General features: G+C 34.7%; 1 protein-coding gene across 1 annotated transcript in view; it reads right to left on the reverse strand.

Annotated features, from left to right (window-relative positions):
- The window catches only part of LOC122790305 (centrosome-associated protein 350-like), a 400,823-nt gene that overhangs the window by 352,988 nt on the left and 24,822 nt on the right, over window positions 1-23,013 (reverse strand). The gene's annotated exons all lie outside the window — the stretch shown is intronic.

Consider the following 23,013-nt stretch of genomic DNA (forward strand, 5'->3'; position numbering starts at 1 on the left):
GCGACAGTTATCCCACTCCACAAAGGGGGAGCCATGACGGACCCCGGGAACTACCGCCCCATTAGCCTGACGAGCCTGGTCTGCAAGGCCATGGAATGTATCATTGTGGAACTCATAAACAAAGAAATTGGTAATCTCCAAACTCTGGATGCTACTCAGTTTGGATTTATAAAAGGCAGATCATGTCTCCTAAACCTGATTGACTTCTTTGAAGCAGTCACCAAAGCCATAGATGAGGGTAAAATGGTTCACACAGCTTATCTAGATGTCGCCAAGGCTTTCGACACCATCCCCCACTCTGGAATTATAGATAAGCTCACTAAACTAGGTATAAATCCCTATGTCACAAGATGGGTTGCCAACTGGCTCATGGACAGAACCCACACTGTGAAAGTAGCGTATTCCAAATCCGACATCAGACCAGTGACAAGTGGAGTACCACAGGGTTCAGTCCTGGTTCCTCTCCTGTTTGGTATCTACTGCTCTGAAGTGCAGGCCAACACAGAAGGTCTTTGGCTAACAAAGTTTGCAGATGACTGCAAACTAGGAGCCATAATCAAAACGCCTAACGATGTGGACAAACTACAAAAGGGCATCACTGAGACAGATACCTGGTGTCAAAGCCATGGCCTGAAGCTCAATGCCAAAAAGTGTATTGTCATCCCCTTTGGTAAAAACTCTATACCCATGAACTACCACATAGCTGGTAGTCTACTTAATGCCGAAAATGTGATGAGACCTTGGGACACAGGTGGACAGTAGTCTCTCCTTTGATAATCACATCGCCACAGTGGTCAGGAAATCCTTCTACGTGGCTCATCTCATCACAAAAGGATTCTCATCCAGAAAAAAAGAGGTCATTGTTCCCCTCTACTCATCACTCATTAGACCCATTATAGAGTACAACGCCCCTTTTGGTATGTACCTCACAAGACATCTACAACAACTGGAAAGACCACAGAAATAGCTCACAAAGAGGATTACTGGCCTCCAACAGATGCCCTATGCAGACCGGCTCAAAAAACTACAGCTTTACTCCATCACATATCGCCTACTCAGGGGCGATCTCTGCCTAACATGCAAAGCTATGTCAAACCCAGAGCTGTTGGAGATGCTCCACTTAAAGAAATCCCAATCCCTCCAAGCTACATGCTCTAGGGACCTTAACCTTGTCACCAGAATAAACAGAACATGCTGGAGGGATAGATTCCTGTCCCAGAGACTTCCCATACTTTGGAACAGACTACCTATCTATGTCAAACAGAGCTCCTCATTAGCACTCTTCAAGAAAAATCTTGATGATTGGATGGGAAATGGGAAATTCACCCTGGGGATCACTTCTGTGGCTCTGCTCGACAGGGGCACAGGAAAATAATTTTCTTGGGTGGAGAAAGCCAGGGTATATTTTTTGGCTAGGCTTGTATGGGCCCTAGGGCTGATAGCCTAGTACCTACCTATGAACCTATGAATTATCACTTATGATACAGGCAATCATACTTTTATATAAATAAAACAAACCATATTGACATTTTCAGTCACAAACATTATACATCACTTATAATATTCTATATCAGGGTCTCAAACTCAGATAATCACTGGTGCTTTATTAGGATGAGCAAACTCAGGCAAGGGCCACGATCTCCAAGACAAAAGGAAATGTTGGCATTCTAGCCAGAAATGTAATACAGTAAACTCTCAGTTAACCAGAACTCAAGCAACTAGCACTCTCAAGCAACCAGCAAAAAAATATCGAAGAAACAGTACGATTTTCATGTGTTGCCCTGTGTCCCCCCCCCCCACAGAAACATGCCTTACGTTTTTAGAGTTTTAGAGTTTTAAAAAGGAAGATAAGAATAAATTCCCTCTCTCCCCAACCTAAGAACAAGTCAAACCAAACAAAGAGTATAGGGTGCAGTATTAGTCAGGCCTATTTTTAATAGCAATTCTCAAGCAACCAGAAAGTACAGTTAACCGGCATCTACTAATCCCCATTAGTGCCGGTTAACTGACAGTTTACTGTATTGTCACTTTTCTCAGCTATAATTATACTCATTTGTGGACTGTTTGAGGTCTAAGGGCCATGAGTTTTAAATTCCTGTGCTATATAGTCATTGTCAATTTAACATTACATAGCTCATTCAACTGCTGACCTCTCTTAAACCTCATTCTTCCTCCAAAAGATTATTCTGCATGTATTGTTCCCACAATTCCCATATTTTATGTAATTTGCTTCAACCCTTTTCTAAAGATCCATTTCCAGTTGTTTTATCTGTTACTGTATTTACTCCTTATAGTATGGTTGGTTTACACTTTGAATTCCATTTTCTAGTGACTGCTTTTTGGAAGCCACCAGAATTAAACTCAGCAAAGCCTTACTATGTCTAGACAATTCTGATTCTGTATCACAGCTCATAAAATCATTTCCTTAGTTACACCAGTTTGCTCACCCACTATTTCTGACAGAGTAATCTGCAGGGAATTTTTAAAGTCTGCCAACTCATTACACTCTAAAAATATGTCCACAATTACCTCTGACTTTCCCAGTACTCCTCCAACTTTTGCAATCTAAGGAAAAATTCTTTGGGGTCTCCCTGAGCAAATACTTCCAAGCAAAGATCCTAAATGTTCTAGACTTTGTTGCATATTTTGGAGTCATACATATATCCCCCCCATTGTTTCTTTGTGCATTGCTTATCCAATCTCTCTTCCCAAGCCATTCTAACAACCTATGATTGATTCCTATAGTTATCATGCATTTTTATATGCCCTACTAATTATCCTGTTTTAACAGCAGCTTCTACTTCTACTTCAGCTTTTGTATTACATGCATACACGAATTTTTGGCAGGTTGATCTTTTATACAATTTTTTCTTGTCATATCAATTTGGACATATGTTACATCTTACAAGACTTTTTATTTTAATGAAAACCCCCCCAAAAAACACCCAGGAATACTCCAATATCCTATTAACTTAATATAAATACATAAAAACAATGTACATCTTCAAATAATTAAGCTTAACCCTTCTAAAAGAAACAATTGTCTTAAATTGACAGTTACACTCATAAGCTTTAAATGACCTATAATGAAGGTTATCCATGCTAAGCTGCATGATATGGCCTGTGCTTCTACTTACACTAAGTGCTGTCTTTGTCTTATCTTTGTTCCTCTCCCAAATGTAGAAAATAACTTGAAAACTTTCAAAAACATTGGACGAGATTCATTAACACCTACACAAAGTGTACACAATCTATATTCAAGAACATCTCTACTACATTTGTTCTACTTTCTAGTCACTCAGAAAGATTATTATACCTACAAAAATAACCTCCATACAAACCTACCTCCACCCAAACTCTTACTCTCATTTCCTTTCTATCTCACCTTCACTCATTCAGCCTAACCCTCTGCACCTATTCCACCCTAAAATCTTCTCCACCTCTGCTAATAAACTGAAACATAAACTAATCTTAGATCGACCCAAACTCTTACTTTGCAAGCCTAAACAGCTAAAGCTTACTTCTTTCAAAAAATCTAATCTTAGCCGGGGATATCCACCCCAACCCTGGTCCGAGTCCCTCTATTTACAATATCTACCCCTTATCTCCTTCTCCCCCTCACCACATCCTAAAAAATGTTCACTATCAATGCCCAGAGTCTCAACAACAAAGTTCACCAATTTCAAGCTTGGCTAAACCATAATCAACCAAACATCCTAATCATCTCCGAAACATGGCTCAAACCCCATATCTCCGATTCCAAGATCCTGCCCCCAGGATTCCATACTCTCAGACATGACCGATCGCACAAAAAATGTGGTGGCACTGCCTTAGTCTACTCTAACCTTCTAACCTTAATACCACTCCAAATTCCAATCCCTCAATTCAACAACACCGTACTTATAGCTGGACTACTAAAACGTAATAAACACAAAAATATCTGCATTATTGCTCTGTATATCTCTCTTGGTAACACTATCTCTACCCTCAAAGACATTCTCCTGTGGGCATCTACTGACATTAACTATGAAACCTACATTCTAGGCAATGTAAATACTGACTGCAATAAAGTTAGCAGTCCCTCTCCCTCCCTATCCATTAACCTCCAAAACTAACCCCCCCAGATCCACTATTGATTGGATCCTAGTCTCTGACTCAAATAAAATAACTAACTCTGGCACAATTCCTGACTCCATCAGTGACCACCTCCCAGCTTTCATTCATCGTGCCACTACCTCTTCACCTCATCAGCATAAATACATTCTCACTCGTAACCTCAGTAACTTCAACCCCATAACTTTCTTTAACATGTTCAAACAAATGGACTGGCAAATTCTAAACACCCTTCCTCTTGACAGTGCCATAGACTACTTCAACTCTGTCTTCCTAGACACTATAAACACTCTTGCCCACTACATAACAAAAGGATAAAGACTAATACAGCTCCCTGGTTATCCAATAATACAAAAAAAAAATTATGCTCCAAAGGGACAAATTATGGAAGCTTTACCAAAACAACAAATTTCCCAATACCCTGCTCCAATACAAACAAATCCATAACCTTGCAAAACAGCTAATTACTAAGGACATAAAATCCTACTATATCAAGCTCCAATCTAATAATAATAAAAGCCCCAAGAAATTCTGGAATTCAGTAAACTCACTTCTTAATCCCAGCTCCAAGAATAACCTCTGTCCTGTCCCTAGTAAATCTGACCTTGAACTAGGCTCCGAATTTAACTCATTTTTCATAGAAACTACATCTGAACTGACCAAGACATTCCCCGACAATAACCCTCCAGTCCCTCACTCTTCTCCATCTAATTCCCCTAACTGCCATCCCCTCATGTTTGAGCTCAAACCTGTCTCCACTAACTTTATAAAAAACTGCTTTCCAAACTTAGACCTTGCTCTAATTCTCTTGAGAATATTCCCTCCTCCTTCCTAAAATGTGCTGCTGATGGAATAGCTCTCCCAATTAGCATCATTATTAGTGAACTTCTTCAGAAACAACTTTACCATCCATCTCACATATTAAATACAAAACAAATTTGCATAATTAATCAGTTAATTAAAATTTAAAGACATATAACAACTATAATAACTTAAAAAATACTATATCAAATGATTTAAATATTTAAAGTATATAACAACATAATTATGAATACATTTCTAAAAAACATTTCATATTTATAGTCTCATTTAGGCCAGGAAATCTATCTGCACCCAAATAAATTTGCCAAAATGATTCTTTGCATTCTAAAAATAGTTTGCAGTTCCCACCAAAAATGTGGTTGTCTACACTATCCAATACTGCAAAAGTGAACTTTTTAAATTCACTGCAACACACAGAATGCTTAGCTAGTGCGTTGTTAAAATCTTTCTTTTTGATAGCCAAAAGATGTTCACTAATTCTGATTTTTAAAGTCCTCGTGGTCATTCCCACATAATAACCTGGACATGTTTGACACTGTGCTAAATAGACAATCATAGAACTGTGACAAGTGTAGTATTGTTTTGACCAGTGAGTAGTAACCAGATGTTGAAAATATACAGACGATGAATTTATAATGTGTCTACATTGTTTACAACAATGACATGAAAAAGTACCTTTGGTCTTGATAACATCTAAGTGCTTGTTCTTACCAATATTTTCATTTCTTTCTAATAAGGTCTTTAAATTAACTACCTTTTTAAAGGTAAAATTGGGTTTTGGACCTATAATTTTAGTAAGATCTTGGTTGCCCAATATTATCTTCCAGTTGTTCTCTATAATTTCTTTAATTACCCACATTTCATTACATATAGGCAGTATAAAAGCCCCAATGAACTTTTTGTTTTGAATATTGTTGGAATTGACTTTGGGTAAACCAAGAGTTAAAATAGGTCCTGCTTTGTTGTCCCGAAGTATCAAAACCTCTTGTTCTATTTTTTTGAGCCATGATGTTTCATAACCCCTATTTAGAAAGAAACTTCTTAGATTGCTCATTTCCTTAAGAAAAACTTCTTCGTCAGAGGTTAACCTACTCAGACGTATATATTGTCCTTTAACAACTCCTTTTTTCATATGAAAAGGGTGTATACTGTTCTTGTGCAAGTATTGGTTAGCAAATGTTGATTTTCTATATATAGCACTGCTAAAATTGTTTAATACACTGTTGTAATTAATTTGCAAATCTAAAAAATTAATTTTAGTTCCAAATTCACCAATAGAGAATTTTAAACAGTCAGTGGTACCGTTTAGGTATTGAACAAATCTCTGAAATTCATTAAGAGATCCATTCCAAATAAAAAACAAATCATCTATATAACGAGTGTAGAAAATTATTTTATTGCTGTATGTACACTTTTCCAAATAGATATTTTCCCAGTGGGCCATGAACAAATTTGCATAAGCTGGAGCTACACGTGCTCCCATGGCCACACTGGAAATCTGTTTGTATAAATGGTCATTGAATTTAAAAAAATTATTATCTAGAACAGACTCCATAAGAGTACAAATAGTGTTAACCTTTGTACTTGTGAAATTTGTATTCTTAGTCAAATATTGCCTCAAATAATCAATACCCAATTCATGATCTATACTAGTGTATAAGGACTGAATGTCCAGAGAAGCCATAACAAATTCTGAAACAGGTGATTGAAAATTCCTTAGTTGTTCCAACAAATGCCAAGAATCCTTCAAATAATATTTTGAACTTTGTACAAGTGGATTTAATATATAGTCTAGACAAATAGAAATATTTTCTGTCTTATATTTGGCAGCTGAAATGATAGGCCTAAAGGGGGGACGAACAAGATCTTTCTGTAGTTTCGGTATACCAAACATATTTCCCATTTTAGGAAATTCAACTAGTAAAAATGTATAAGTGTTGTAATCGATCTCATCCTGACTGAACATATCAAATAAGATGGTATCTAAACTCAAAAAGCTTCTACAAACCTCTTTACTATCAACTTTTTGATAAGTGTTCGTGTCTTCTAACAGTTCTTCCATACATTTAGTGTAGTTAGAATTTTCCATAATTACTATTTTACCCCCTTTATCTGCCTTCATTACTCGTAGGTCTTTGTTTTCTTTAAGTTCTTTTAGTGCTATTCTCTCTGACTCACTTAAATTATTATGGTTGTTCATTGTTGGTATTTTCCTAATGGCATCCTCACCTGCGTTCTGAAAAGCCTGAAGTGTGCCAACTAGTGGTGGGTTGTAAGTGCTGGCTTTTTTAGGACCCACATATGTAGAGCAACTAACAATGTCCTGCATTATATATTTTAGGTTTAACTTTCTCAGGGTTTAACCTAAAGTCAATAATAGTCTTGACTTTGTTAAAATTATTTGAAGGAATAAAGGACAAACCTTTTTTCAAGAGATTAATTGTATCATTAGAAATCAATGTATCAGATAAATTATGTATCTGTATTTCAAATTGATTTGTGTCATTGACTTCTACCATCTCTTCCTGTTCCTCAACCTGCCTTTCGGCTTGTTCTGGACCACTTTGGACCAAGTCGGCCCTCTTTTGTTGCCTTGTTTGTCCACTAAAAAAGGCCCGCCATTTTTAGTACCATCAACACTTTTGTTATCAGCATTAGCAGTATTCACTTCATTAAATACATCGTTGTTGTCAATAATTGAATTGTTATCTACACCACTACTTAAATCACAGTTCTCTTCATTAACTAATACAATGTCACCAGCCTCACTACAGTGCGTAGACTTTAAATTAGAACTTTGCAGATTCTTGTCTGTTGTAGAGACACTGTGACTGTTGTTATTGTAGTTCTTATTTCGATTGTTGTCCGTATCAGTGTTCTTTACCAAGCTGTACGCTGTGTTGTTAGCGTAAGCCAAAATGTCTCTTTTCAGCTTTTATTAACAGATCCATAAAGGAATCATATGTCCCCAAACTCTGGCGCTCAGCTTATATTCTTCCTCTTCATAAAGGAGACAAAAACACCAACATCTCAAACTTCCGCCCTATTGCTCTACTTTCACCAATCTCCAAAATCCTAGAAAAGTGTATCCACTTCTAACGTATGCCTTTTCTTACCCAAAACCATCTTCTAACACCTACCCAACATGGTTTCCGCCCAGGCCTTAGCACTATAACTGCTCTACTGTCATTCCTAGAAACTGTCAATCAAGCCCGAGACTCAGGACACTTGGTTCCTGCAGTTTTGCTTGATCTGTCTAAAGCATTCGATACTGTTTCCCACAAATATCTTCTCTTTCATCTCTCAAATCTTCATCTCTCACCAGACACTTTATCCTGGTTCTCCAGCTACCTATAAGACAGATCTCACACAGTAAAATGGAATAACTCCATCTCTTCCTTATCTACCCCAACTGGTGTACCACAGGGATCCATCCTTGGGCCTATGCTTTTTAACATCATCAATAACTTTCATACTGCCATTCCTGATGTTAAAGTCATTCACTATGCAGACGATTCAACCTTAGTCTGCTCTGCCTCTAACCTCTTTGAACTGCTCAACAAAACCCAAACTGCTTTTTCAATAACCGAACAATGGATGTGCCAAAACCACTTCTCTCTCAATGCTAATAAATCAAAAATTTTATTCCCCCCCACTAAGACTTACTCCTACAACAAAAGTACTTTCAAAGTCCTTAGTCAATCCAATTCACCTATAGAAGTGGTTCCCTCTGTTAAACTGCTTTGGCATTACTATTGACGAATACCTCAAGTTTGACATCCACATTCAACAAAATATTAAGAAAAACCCACCAAAAACTAGGCATGCTATACAGGAATAATTGCTTTCTCTCAAACTCCACTAGGCAAACTCTGGCAAACTTATCTTCTTCCCTCCTTATTATACGGAGCCCCTCTCCTAACCAACCTGTCCACCTCCATCTCCTCTAAACTAGAAAACTGCTATAATAAAATCTCTAAATTTGCCACCAAATCCAGAAATTCCACACATCAATGCCTTACCCTACAATCTCTGAAATGAACTCCCAAGCTACCTAAACTACCTCCAACTCACCACTGCACACAGACTTATATTTCACCCTACTTAATGTCCTGCTCTAGCAAATATCCTTCCCTCTTACACCCCCAACAGAACACTCAGATCTGAACATCAAAACTTAATTGCTATCTACAAGCCTAAATGTCCTGCTGGCCAACTTCTCCTTTCCTTCTCCATAGGCAAGAAATGGAATTTCCTTCCTTCCACCCTAAGAACTATACCAAACTCAGACAACTTTAAATCCCAGCTTTTCAAACACCTCTCCACTAAATGGAAATGTATCAGCCATCACCCTACTTAATTTCTAAGTATTTGCCCCATGAGGACTTCACCATGAGTGTGTCTAAGCTCTCGACAATTCCGAGAGCTACTTATCACACAACACAACTGTGTAAATATTGTAAGCAACATCATATTTTAAATGAGTGAACATAAAGTGTTTTCTACCCTTATTTTATTGCTGTGTTTCTTAGAGTGTTTGCTTAAATGTATCTGTATAATCCTCTGAACAACCTTAAGCTATTTTGTTTGACTATGTGTTACGCTGTGCATATTCTGTAACTGTCCTATACTATGTATCTCCCTGTATGTCTTATACTATGTATTGCTGTATCTCTTATATTTGTACAGTATTATGTTTACTGGAGCTTTTCTCCTCGGGCCTCCACTGAAAATGGGTCCTTTGGGTCCAGTGGACTTCCCCAGTAATCAAACTGGAAATAAATAAATAAATTATAAGTGTAGATGTAGTCTAATTCGGAGGAAGAAGGTGTGAGTTATGCTTGCATTGTCTGTTCACTCAGAACAGTGTACATGTTAAAGAATCTTATGGATTATCTTTTAGCCATTGGAAGAAAAAATACTCTGTTTTTATTGCTCTCTTATCAGTGTGTCTCCACAGAAGCATGAGAACCAGATACACAGTTGCCTTCAGCTACAAGCTTCTCATGTTGCACTGTGAACATTCGTTAAAGGAAAACTTTTCATTACCTTCAATGTTTTTTACTTTCTTTCTTCCATTTGAAACTTGTTGTTAAAATAAGCCAAGGGCCTTAATCCAGTCAATCCCCTTTGCAAATTTAAGAAAACATCATATCAATTTTACTTATATCATGCCCTGTATACTTTAACAACCTGTCCCTCACCTTAACAACCTAAAATTACAGCCTATTTTCTTAAACACGCTTTTGTCCAGGCATTCTTCTCTTTTTACACTGCAGTGCATACATTTCATAAAATAAAACAAGAAAGAAAGAAAGAAAGGAAGAGGAAAGGGGCACTTGTTTACTTTAGTATCCCTATAACACAGAAAAATAACTGAAAATGCTTTGCTATTTAACAAACAGTATATGTCATTTTTTATAAAAACACTGTTAAGAACAAAAACTGTTTTACTTACAGTTGCTTCTTTCCTTCCTCTTCCCCTCTCCTTAATGATCTTCAGAACATTAATGACATGAAATAGGGCATGTACTTTGGAATCCCCTATGAGTTTAACAAAGTAAAAAAAAAGTCCAATATTTCCAGGTTTAATGTTACACCACATTTACAAATGTGACTGATGCATCGTAATCCCACATTTATTCAATTCCCAAGTTGCTGGTTTTCTTCCTGCTGATCTCCATCTCCCAACTCCAGTCTCGGGTTTATTTCTAATGTACTCCTGGTTCTTAGTCAACTCCTGTGCTTTTCTTTGTCACTCAAGCATTTCCCTTTGGAACAATGGAAAAAGTTTCACTAGCACAGTCTCTCTATGAGCTTTACTATCAGAAGAATAAGAAGCCGAGTCTCCATCTGTTTGATAGCTCAATTTTTGTTGGACAAACTTGTATTTCCTCCTTAGCATGTTCTGCATTAAAAAATGACTTTTGACCCTCCAGGAAAAATATTCTGAAGATAGCTGGATACAACAAGTTGAATCTCACACCTGCCTCTTGACATTCTATGATTGCTGGAATGAATTTACTCCTCTTCTGCCTGATGTGCAGTGAGTAATCATTTTCTGCAAGCACTTTGTCTCCAAATTTTAGTACTTTGTCCTTCTGCTACAGCTTTGTCAGAATCAACTCTTTCTGCTGGTGGAACTGCATCCTTACGATTACAGTTCTTGGCTGCTTTCTTATGGCCAGGTCTGCCTTTCAATTAACAACTTCTGCTGTGGAATACCAGCCCAGTTGCTTAATTCTGCTTTCATAAATTAATACAATTTGATCCTTCCAGTTTCTTTGGTACAGCAGAAAATCTTAGGTTTTTCCTATGTGCTCTGACCTCTAATTTCACCATTATTTGAAACCTCTCTTCTAGCACAGTCTCAAACTCAGCCAGCCTTTTCTGTATTTCAGCCTGTTTTTTATAATTTTATCAGCTCATGTGAATAATTAAATTCCCTCCATTTTTCCAGGCTTTTGTTATTTGAGTTGATATACTCATTCAGTGTTTTGTTTATTTTAATCAGTTCTGAGCACATTTGACTTGTTTTTCCCTCCAGATTACTGGATGTCATGTCTTGCACCAAAGCTGGAGCTAAAATTCTTTTTTTTTGTTGAACAGCAGGAGTATTCTTTCCAACCTATGTTTTATCCTCACCTTTTGTGGCTGATTTTCTTTCAGGTTCTCCATATTTCTTCTTTGCTGGTGTACTTACTAGCCAGTAATTGAAATTTACCTAAAAAGACAAATTCACGGTCTCCCTTGTCTGAGTTTCTGTTTTCACTCTTGGAGAGTTGAAATTAAGTTGTTACTCAGTGTGTAGCCATTTTGGAAATTGTGCCAACAGAATTATTCTTGAGTAGTTATATCAGAAACAGAAAGGATGCCATAAAACTGAGTTTGCATGTAAATGTTTGAAAGAAACAGTACCTGCAAAAAAATCAGCATGATAAGCACGTAAGGGACAGGACATTATCTGAGAAAGATTCAGTATACAACCAAAATACTTTTGGTTGAGTTGTTTTGTGGATTTTGGGAATTATCATGGACAAAGCAGTTCCAGTTCTTATCAGGTTCAAGGATATGATTAAAGAGTTTCTTACTGGAGATAGTCTAACTAGCTGTGACCTATATCTGCAAAGACAAAGGGTGGTATTTATATTCCTGTAGTTCAAAGAACTGCATAGGCAATCGGTTAAGAGCAGTACTATGTTTATAATTAGATAAATGCCAATGATAACTGATCACAGCAGTAATGCCCACAGCAATTCCATATATTCCAATCGTCCTAAGTCCTGTTCAGTGAAGTTTAGTCATATGCAGAGGAAGCTGTATGTACATATGTATGTATGGTGAGCCAGGTGCATTTGCACCTACTGTATATGGTAGATACACACCTGCACAAAGATGTGATTCATAAAGCACAGTATGGCTGAGCATCACATGCATAATAACTTAGTAAATCAGCTCTAACTTGTACCATTCACTTCAGCCTTCCATTTTAGACTGTGCCTACCTGTTTGAAGCCCAAACATACCAAGTAAAGCACCACTGAACTACAATCATCTTTGAGTAAGAGGAACTAGCAGAAATGAAATGATAAAGGTAGGAATTAAAATAATTCCTTTCCATATCTAGAGCAGAATGTTTCCAAGTATTCAATTATGATGTAATTCTGTTATTTCTTTTCTTTACAGTCTTCATATCCATTTGGCCAACAGTCAAAGTAAGATTTTTAAATTCCTTAAATGTAAGAGAAGTATTTTTTTCCAGTTAATGGTGATTATTTTTCTGGCTGTAGACATCAAAGTCCATAGAATTGATAGTCTGTTCCTTGTAACACAGCTGGGTATAGGTGAGTTGAATAAAACCAATCTTTTAGTTAATTTAAAATTGTCATTAAATATAGTTTGAAAGAGTTTATACTATTCCAGTAATTTTGTAATTTTATACAATCATAGAAAACATGTTCCCAGTTTGCTTTTAATTTCCTTTCACATCTCTAACAACTATTTTGTTTGTCAAACATTAATGTTAATTTATGTGGAGTGTAAAATATTCTATGTAGGAATTTCCATGAGAACAAATGCCAGTGTATTGACAATGTAGTATGTTTTGATGACCTTAAAAACAGTTTTTTTCTTATTTTGTGGGGATGTTTATTAATCTCTGTAAAATATGTCCAATAAGAATCTTTGTGATATATTTTAATTTCTTTAATTAATTTGTAAACATTAGACAAGTATCCATTCGCTTGGAAAGGTTGGTTTGTGATTGTTGAAATATAGTCAATGAATTTAGGTATTTCATGTGTAACAGAGATTTGCATTATTTCTCTTTTATTTAATAGAGATTGTCTCAAAGATTGTAATGTTAGCCATATGTCATTGGTTAAATTTTATTTATCCATAAGATAATTTATGGATGGTATTTTACCTTTGTCCAGCAGTTGATGCCAGCATATTAATTCTGCTTTATTCAATGTTTCCATTTCATTAAACTGAAGTGTTTCAAAATTATAGAAGTGTAAGCTATTGAAAACAATAAAAATAGCCAGGATTTGACACTGGGATCTGAGTTTACAATTTTTTTTAAATGCAGTTAATGTATAACTTATATAAAATATTTTATTTTTATTTTCCAAAATGTATGATTTTAGAGTCCAATAGAAAATATTTGATATAATGAATAAATGTTCTTGAATGTGATTTTGCATAGTTGTTAAGCACATTTGTTCATGTAGTTCTTTCCATATAGAAGAGTATGAAGGGTTAAACCATAGTGTAATATTTTTAATTACAGCAGATAGAGAATAAACCTCCATGCTTGGAAGATTAATTCCTCCATCCTCCCAGTTTGGTAAATAATTGTTTAGAGCTATTCAAGGTTTAAGTGGATACCATAGAAATTTTAAAATTATTTTGTTAAATTTTTGCGTTATATATAGTGGTAGTGCAAAGACTTGGACGAGATATAGTAATTTGGGGAAAATAATTGATTTGATCAAATACAGCCTGTCCTCTATTGTAAATAGATATCTATTCCAGTTTACAATCATTGTCTCTATATTATTTGAGTGGTATAGCTAAATACAATAATTTCATTTAAGTTGTGTGTTAAATAAACCCCTAGGTATTTAAGTTTACTTTCAGCAACAAAATATTTTGAGAATTTTTTTGCTTAAATTGGTATTTGTTTTGGAGCTCAATCATAATATGTTTGTTTTTTGCTTTGTTAAACCATAGTCCTGAGACTCTTTGAAAATTAGTCATGGTTTTAAATAATGCTTCTATAGAATGGTTTGCATTAGACAGAGTTAAGAGGGTATCATCTGCAAAAAGTTGGAGTTTTAAGTTTAAATTATGTGGTTATTTCCATACCTTGTATGTTATCTTGTGATCTAATATTATTTGCAAAGGGTTCAATCAATAAAGCAAACAATAAAGGCCATAACAGACAACCTTGTTTTGTTCCTTTTTTAATTGAACTAGGACCTGATCTATAAGATCCTTTAACATATGTTAGTGTATAATTAAGTTTATAAAAGGTATGGGAAATGTATATTCTTCTAAAACTAAGGTTAAGTATTTCCAGTTTACTGTATCAAAAGCACTGTTGATGTCTAAAGAGACTAAGGCTAAGTTTTTATTTTTATGTTTAGCATAATCTATTAGTGTTATGCTTCTTTTAATGTTGTCATAAGTATTCCTTCCTTTTATAAAGCCTGTCTGATCTTCATGAATTAGTGTGTTGTTGTTGTTGTTGTTGCGTCTTTTGGCTTTTCCCGGTTAGGGGTCGCCACAGCGGAACTCCGGTCCGCTAATGATTGGCAGTAGATTTTTACATTCTGAGTTGCCAACTCTGTTGCACAACCTTCAACAAAGGTGCGCCCATTCACGCATGTCTCCACACAGAAGATGCTTTAGCTGAGAATCGAACAGGACAACGTCTTACTGTGAGGCGACAATGCTACCGCAGCACCACCACATCAGCATCTTCATGAATTAGTACAGGGAGAAAATGTTTGATTCTATTTGCAAAAAATGCCATAAACATTTTTTAATCTATGTTAAGTAATGATATGGGTCTGTATGAAGAACAGTACTTTTCATCTTTACCAGGTTTCACTATTGGGGAAATTCGTGAATATTTCCAGGAAGGGGGTGTAAATAATTTTTCTTTAGATATATTATACTTTTAAGAGTAAAGCTAATGACTGCCCTGATAATAGTTTAAACATTTCTGGTAATATGTTATCAGGTCCAGGAGCCTTATTCAATTTAAGTTTGGATATTTGTGAATTTAATTCTGTCATTGTTATTGGTTTATTGATTATATCAGTTTGGTGTTGGGATAATTTAATAGGTATGTTTTTAGTAAGAAAAACTTTAATATCAGTTCTTGAGGTAAGATCAAGATTTGATGTATTAAGAGTATTACAACAAAGTCTAAATGCTTCTAGTATGTTATTAAATATCTATTACTATCTTATTTGTTTGTGAATTATAACCCCCTTTTATTTGTCTAGATTTAATAATGTTTTTGTTCTATTTGCAAGTTGTTTTTGATTAGAAGAAACCATAGAATATGAATTTAATTTTTTCAAGATTTATCATAGTTTTGTGGTGTAAAATTTCAGAATATTTGTTACTGATTTGTGTTAACTCTGATGTTAGGTTAAAATTGCCTTTTTGTATTTCTAGTTTGAGGTTATCTAGTTTAGTTTGCAGATCCATTATTTCTTTATTCCATTTTTTTTCTTGTTAATATACCAAGATAGTGTTTTACCATACATATATGATTTTAAAGAGTCCCATATGTATATTTCTGAAATATCTTCATTATTATTTATTTCCAAGAAATATCTTATTTCGTTTATATAAGATTCTTTAAATTCCTCTAGATTTGTTAAGTTTGAGGGTATTCTAGTAACAGGCAGAGAGACAGATGGTTCAGTATCTATTTCAAATAGTATTGTGCTATGATATGACAGAGGACGGCCTATAAATTTAACTGTGTTTAATTTAGTTATTAAATCATTTAATACATATACTCTAGCAATACACGAGTGAGATTTATGTCTATGTGAATAAAAGGTAAAAAATAATGAATTTTGGTCAGCAAATTGATTAATATCTTTAATTATCATCGTATTAATAAATTTTGTTAAAGCTCTGGATGCAGAAGATTTATTTTGAATACAATGAGAATCAGAATCTTTATCATCCATAATACAATTGAAGTCTCCTGCTATTATTAAACTACCTTTTGTGTGATGTATAATATCTTCTGAGTGTTAACTGTTTTAATGCTAACCCCAGGTATCCAGTATATATTAACTAAGGTGTAAATTTTCTTGTTGATTTCCAGATTTATTAAAAAAAATACCTGTGGAATCTTGATGTACTGATATTAGGGTCTATATTAGAACACTGAACATTCAAAATGTCGAGTGTTCTAATATCGAACCCTACCAATCGAAAATATTAAACATCAAACATTCAGAACAGCAAACTTTTTCCAAAACACATACAAACAACACAAGCACACCAAACAAACAGCAATCCACACACACACATAAACTCTTACACGTAACCCTACACTAAACTATACACACACCACTAACTATCCACTTACCTTAACCCAAACCCTAACCCTAAGGTCCATCACTATCGCACACTCACCTTACCCGCGCCCTAACCCTAACTCACCTACCCCGCCCTAACCCTCATGTCCACACAATTGCACACTTACCTGACCCCCGTCCTAACCCTAACTCACCTAACCCGTCCCAACCCTCACATCCACACAATCGCACACATACCTAACCCGCGCCCTAACCCTAACTCACCTAACCTGCCCTAACCCTCATGTCCACACAATTGCACACTTACCTGATCCCCGCCGTAACCCTAACTCACCTAACCCGCCCCAACCCTCACATCCACACAATCACACACATACCTAACCCGCACCCTAACCCTAACTAACCTAACCCGCACTCAATCACACACTTACCTGAACCTGACCCGTAACTTTCCACCAGAGCACTGAAAATACCGAAGCAACAGAAACGGACAACCAAATTCTTTCCCTAGGAAAAAAATTCGGTTTTCTGTTTCTTCGATATTTTCAGCGTTCGCTGAAAACGGGTTGATATTAGAACACTCAACATTTTAAATGTTCGGTGTTCTAATATAGACCCTGATATTATCTTGGGAGATAATGGAATTTCTACTTAATATGGATACTCCTCTCTTCTTTTGTTTAAATTGTGAGGTTGTTAATACTGTATAATTATTGAAATTTAATTTATTTATATCATCATTAATGAGATGTGTTTCTTGTAGAAATACCAACAGGGGTTTATATAAGTTTGAGTTTTTGAATAAACTTCTCCTTTTACTGTTGTTATTGAGGCCGTTAACATTAATGGACAGACACTTCATATTTTATTTAAATGTGACAGTTTATAATAAGATATGTAATTTGTATATTTAATGACATATGTATTAAGGAGAAAAGGGTTTAAATCAGTATACATCAAATTTTCTTTTTTGTTAGACACCTTAAAAAACAAATTTCACTTATTTATGAAGCTACAACTATGAATAGTACTATTTACATCTATCTCTATGAGGACTAAATCCTCCTGTCTGAGTAAAGATGTCACACAACCCCTCTAATCCTAGTTATCCTATACTAAGAGAGAGTCTCAACCTGATCTAATTTTGTATCTATAGAATCAGTGATGGGAAATTATAGTTTCAGCATGTACAAGTAAAAGGGTGATGAAATTAGGAACATGTCATGTTAATTTTACCAACTAGGAATATTTAGTAGTAGATTCCATCAAAGGTTATTAGATAAAATGATATGAGAAGGGAATGATGAGTGTCTTACTAATTTCATATCATATATGCACATTGTTATAATGTGAACAACATTTTCATTACACTATTGATACAAAGATTTAGGCATGGTACAGGTTAAAGTTAAACATATAATTATAATAACTGTTATATTTATTTAATCTGTTAAATAATGAGTATACTTCATAAAATTTCTGATCAACAAATGAGACATAAGGGTCTATATGAAGTAAATTTCCACCTCTTAAGTTAATTTCAGCAAAAAACCTATACAACAGCAAACATTCAATAGTGAAAGAGTTTATATATAAAAACTCCAACCTGTATTATTTATGAGTGATGTACTAGATCTTGGTTCTCGTACTATTTAAAAGATCATTTTCTTCCTTCACCTTCAGATCTGTACTTTCATTAAACTTATATAGGTCATAGACAGTGTATTATCTATTATATGAGTTTTAATCATTTGTCATCTGGTATTCACTGTGACTATGTAATACTTGAAAGTATTGTTAATATCTATTGTTGTACTGCGGTGGTGGTGCTACGGTAGCGTTGTCGCCTCACAGACGTTGCCCATTCGATTCTCAGTTAGAGCGTCTTCTGTGTGGCAACATGCGTGAATGGGCGTTCCTTCGTTGAAGGTTGTGTGTTAGGCCCGGCAAGCCAGCACGTAAAACTCTACTGCCAATCATTAGCGGACCAGAGTTCCGCTGTGGCGACCCCTAACCGGGAAAAGCCGAAAGACACAACAACATTGTTAATATCTATTGTTCAGTGTTAGATTCAGCTTAATCATATTGAACTTTAATAAAACTTTACTAAATATATTACTCTATATGCAGTGTCTACTTGAGCTCCTTTGGTTCATCAGAAGTAAAATCTTAAAAGAGAATAAAATATTTTCCAATATTTTCATAGTAGACATTCTAGAAACATTCCTGCTATCTGCATCTTTAAATTATATAGTGTTATGGGTATTAATGTCATATAAATGTATACTTTGTTAGTATACAGTTACACCTTTTACCAGAATATGTTTCTGCTATATCTGATTCATAAAAAAAAAACCTAACAAAATAACAAAAAAAAAAAAAAAAATGATGAACTGCTGGGAAAATACAAAAAGTTAGGCAGAGGAAATATATATGCTGTTACCTGTGTTTACAACTAAAAAGAAATTAAAAAGCTAAAAGACTAGCAGAATTAAATTCAAGCAATTGAAAAACTGTCACCCAGAATCTAACTATTTTAAAGGAAACAGCCACTGCTCGGATAAGAAATATAAGCAAACATAGCAATAATAATCAGTTTTGTACTCAGGTCCTCATATTGTTGCCCCCTACTCAGTATTATTTGCAAATTCACATTTCTACAAATTTTACCAGCAATAAAATTAACATATAATTCATTGTCAAATTCCACCTCCTTGCAATTCATATAAATGTCATTTTATAAGAGCATTTTTGTCTCTATGCATTTTGTTTACATATCTATATTGCTGTCATTAATGTGTACATTCTTGTCAATAAAAAAGGACACATCTAAGTATTTATTGCTTTTGTTTATGGGAAAGTCTAACTGGGTATAAAACCCCCTTCTCAGTAGAGGCCTGAAGTAGAAATTTCCACACATGCACATAAAACAATAATGTCTGGCTACATTTGTATATTAGAAGTACTGAAGTCTACCTAAGGAAGGTCTCATGAGGTTATATGATTAAAGAGCAGGTAACTGATTATCTGTCCCAGTGCCACCAAATGAAAACATTTTTAGGACTAGTGTTCCTCACCTGCAGAATGCAACAGTCTCTGAATCAATTTTCTGCAAAACATATTTAGGCCCCATTTAAAACTGAATGGGTACAAATATAGAGAAGTTAACTGCCACTAAATGTAATGTGGTGTATTCACTGGACTTAAGTCTCCTGAGCTGACATGTTCTTTTTAGTTATATGGTACAGGAAACACATTCAGAAGAGTTCTACACTGTCTGATTCTGAGTAATCCAGTGAAAATCCATGTCTATAAAAAGAAAACAATATTAGGAATTCTACAATGACCTCTCAAGTTTAGTAACCGTATTGTTCCTTCAAGTGATATTTATGACTATGTTCTTAATTTTAAAATAAGTAAAACTATTTTTGATTTTAAATAAGTAAATATGCTGAAGCTCCACTCACTCCTGTTTATTTTCTCCATATCATTTGCTATAATTTCTACACTGAGGCTTATAAATTTTGCAACATCTTAACTTTAAAATCATTAAATTAATTATTGACAAAAATGGGATGGTGCATATTCCACATTTGAACCTGTTCACTTTCTCTGCTTCTTTGAATGTAAACATCAACTGTGTTCATTCCTTTCAACTTATGATCGTTGAGAATTCTATCTCTGATCATTAAAATTCATAGCAGAGAGTCTGGAAGAAGGACAGTTTGATATATTTTTTTCCATAATAAAAATTGCATATATCAGACCCTATATAATTAGTGATATAGGATATCTGTATAGGCTTACTTTGTTTGTTTAATAAAGTATGTACTCATAAACAGATCTGATTTGTGAAGTAGATCAGTAAATTTAGGAAGAGCCAGCCTAAATTTGAGGCCAAACATCATAACACTTTGCATATATCTGTTATGATTGCAGTCATCTTAACTTTCGCAAACCCTGTATTGCTTTGCTGTAGTTAATAAACACTCCACATTGTGATGATTTCTGGCTTTGGAAAACTACGAATATTCATGAAGCCAAGCATTTAGAATCAGTAAGTAGGGTGGAGGTTAACAGACTTGGCCATGATGGTATGTCTCAGGTGGGATTTGGGCGGGGCTTGCTACTGTGCATCTGGTGAACTTGTGAAAGTCAAAGCAACCTAGATTCCTTAATACATATTATTTCCCTTTAGTCTCTTGTTATATAGTTCAAATTAACAGTTTATATAATAGTAAATGTTTGTGCTGAACGTTATGGGGACAGAATCTCTTCACAACGTCTGGAATGATGTCATCAATTATACAACCGTTTGTTTTAGGTTTGAGATGGAAAGCTAGTTCACATGGAGTTGTTCATGTCAACAAAACCTTTTAGAGTGAAGTAAGTCTCGTGAAGCTGGCGGGAACATTTGTAGGGAAGAAGACAATCTAGGTATGTCTCGTGCACTCCAACAGCGGCCAATAGCGGGAATCTAAAAATATGACATGACAATATCTTTTCAATACTTGTGAGAGAACCCAGTATAAAAACTCAATTTAAAACCATATTCAAACTAAACCTCTGCAATTACGCTACAGTTGTACTTAGTCATATCAGATCATCTTACAATAAACAAAATCAGTTTGGATATATGCAACAGAACTGAATATTATCTAATTAAATGCATTAAGGCACTTATATTTGTGTTCATTGCCTGAGGACAGCCATTTACATATTGTGATGCATGTCATTCTGGATTTATATCTAGTGCAATTAACATATAAATACATAGCTATCAACCATCACACTGCAGCCTCTTACACATTCAGCTTTGTGTTTAGATGTAAGATATATCTCTTAAGATGAACATGCAACAAATAACTATGAATTCAAGTTATAATGGTCTATGATGATTAAGGGAGCACAAACGTGTGGCATTTTTTCTTTTTCATACCTTCCCCTGCCTTTCCCCTTTCTCTTTCTCATTTCCCTTTTTTAAGTTAGTGATAGACTGATAAATTCAAATAATTATAATGATTAAGAGTACCTTAAATTAATATATTAGTGTTTGTGGATAGATTATAGAATCAAATATATGTATATTGTTAAGCTTTAGTTATGTTCCAATGTTAATAATTAGTAGTATGTGGAGAGAGAGTGCCCTTATTTATAGTAATAAATATTTTGTGGTATGCTTTAAATATATTATTTAAGGCAGTATAAGATTATTTAGTAAACTATAAGAGATATGATAATTAAAATGATATAGAGCAATAAAGTAAAGGGTGTATCTGTATAAGTTGGCAACTTTATATTGAAAACATTCTTTTAAATTTTCTTTTTTCTTTCATTTTTCCTCTTATCCTTCCTTTTTTCCTTGAATCATAGATATATAAACTTTGCAGCTGTTTTGTAATAGTAAATTAAGAAAAAAGGTAACAAATTATTGTTTATTTGTCTTTTAGTTTTTTATTCTTCTGTTCAACAACTTTCCATTCATTTCTCTCTGCATTTCTTTTGGTTGTACTGTTTGTCCAGTCCATAAGTTCATCTTGTACTATTATGTTAAGTAAATATTTTGTTGCTGTATCTAGTGAATCAAAGATTTTTATACCTTTGGGAAGAAAGATTTTCACTCTGGCTGGAAACAATAAGCATGCTTTCAATTGTTTTTTTCTTCAGAGCCTTTATTATGGGGTAAAATTATTTCCTTTTAGTTACTACTTTTGAAGAATAGTCATTGTCAAATCTGATAAGTGATCCTTGGTAATTTATCGGGGAATATGACCATGCTGTTCTTAAAAATCAGTTCTTTATCCTGACTCGAAAACATTTTCATGATGATGGATCTTGGTTTAGGTTTTGTTGAAGTAGATGCTTCTGTATTTGTTAAAGATCTGTGAGGTCGTTTTATGCCATAAGAGAGAGAGATTGTGGCAGTTTAAGTATTGTTGGTATCCATGATGTAAGGAAATTAATGATGTTATCACCTTCTGTTTTTTTCTTGGAGTCTGTATTTTCGAAGATTATTCCTTCTGGATCTATTTTCCAGATCATCCAGTTTGTCCAGTAGGTAGTTGTTTTGTTTCAGTAATAATTTTAGGTAATGTTCCTCTTCAGTCGGTCTTTTTTCCATTTCATTTAAAGATTGTTCCATCTATGAGATTTAAAATTTATGTTGTAGAACAATTTCTTGCAGTTGCTCAAGCTGTTGAGAACATCTGTCTTTAAAGGAGGCTAAATTTGTTGTCCAGTTTGACTATTTTCAAGGCGAGATCCTGTAGATTTGTTATAAGTGACTGCAGTTCTTTCTTGAGTGTAGAATCCTGAGGTGATGTCTTACTATGACTTATGATGGCAAGGTGAGTGAAGATTTCTTGTCAAAATGGATATGACAGGAATTTTGTTAGAATTTTTTAAAAAAAAGTTGTTGAATGAATTACCCAGTTATTTAGAAGTGAAATATTGATGAAAACATCCAATAGAAGTAATTTGTAATAAAAAGTTCTGCCAGAAAT

Source organism: Protopterus annectens, chromosome 16.part0, assembly GCF_019279795.1.
Source record: "Protopterus annectens isolate FY-2018-M chromosome 16.part0, PAN1.0, whole genome shotgun sequence".
Taxonomy (NCBI): Eukaryota; Metazoa; Chordata; order Ceratodontiformes; family Protopteridae; genus Protopterus; species Protopterus annectens.